This window comes from Oncorhynchus nerka, linkage group LG9a, assembly GCF_034236695.1.
Source record: "Oncorhynchus nerka isolate Pitt River linkage group LG9a, Oner_Uvic_2.0, whole genome shotgun sequence".
Lineage (NCBI taxonomy): Eukaryota > Metazoa > Chordata > Actinopteri > Salmoniformes > Salmonidae > Oncorhynchus > Oncorhynchus nerka.
In genome coordinates, this window is record NC_088404.1 from 60,054,397 (window position 1) to 60,055,158 (window position 762).

Consider the following 762-nt stretch of genomic DNA (forward strand, 5'->3'; position numbering starts at 1 on the left):
CAGTGTTTAATTAACATATTTTCACTGTATAGATAAATCAACATTACCTAGGTAAAAACATGTTTAAATTGGTCTTCCACTAACACAAACTTACATACACTTTAAGTCAGAAGTGGCGGGGATATATTTTATTTTTTATCCAGTCAGATTAACACTCCAAACAGCTTTCCCGACCGCTCAGAGGCGTCCGCATGGTCCTAAAGCACACCGTTGCCCTGTTTTGTATCACATTCCAATGATAAAACTGGGGGGGGGACAAAAATGCAACCCCAGTGAAAGTTGTGCCCCTGCTTTAAATAATTGCTTAGTCTGCTGCACAAAAGTAACTAAACGCATTGCCGAAATGATATCCATGTGTAGCAGAGTATCAGACTTAGTATTTGTTGCATCTTACATTTTGACTTTGCAGGAAAGGTACATATTACAGATATACCTTATGCATGATCACGGGACGAGTGTCTGGGGAAACAGGAAATGTCACATTGGCTCCTTCATAAAAAGTTCAGATAAGTTCATCTACAGACACATTTTCTCAGTGAATTGCAAAAAAAAAACATCCCTTTCATCGCCCTGTTAGATACTACATTTTAGGCATGCATCTATCAGATAGTTCTCAGAAATGTATGCTTTTTGAAGTCTGTTCAGTTTTGGTTCGTTGTTTAAAAAAAAATGGTCACGGTTCTCCATTTCACTTTAGATTATTTGGGTTGAAAGCTGTAACACAGAGTAAAACAAAAGTCCCATGATGGTAGTGAGTGCCCA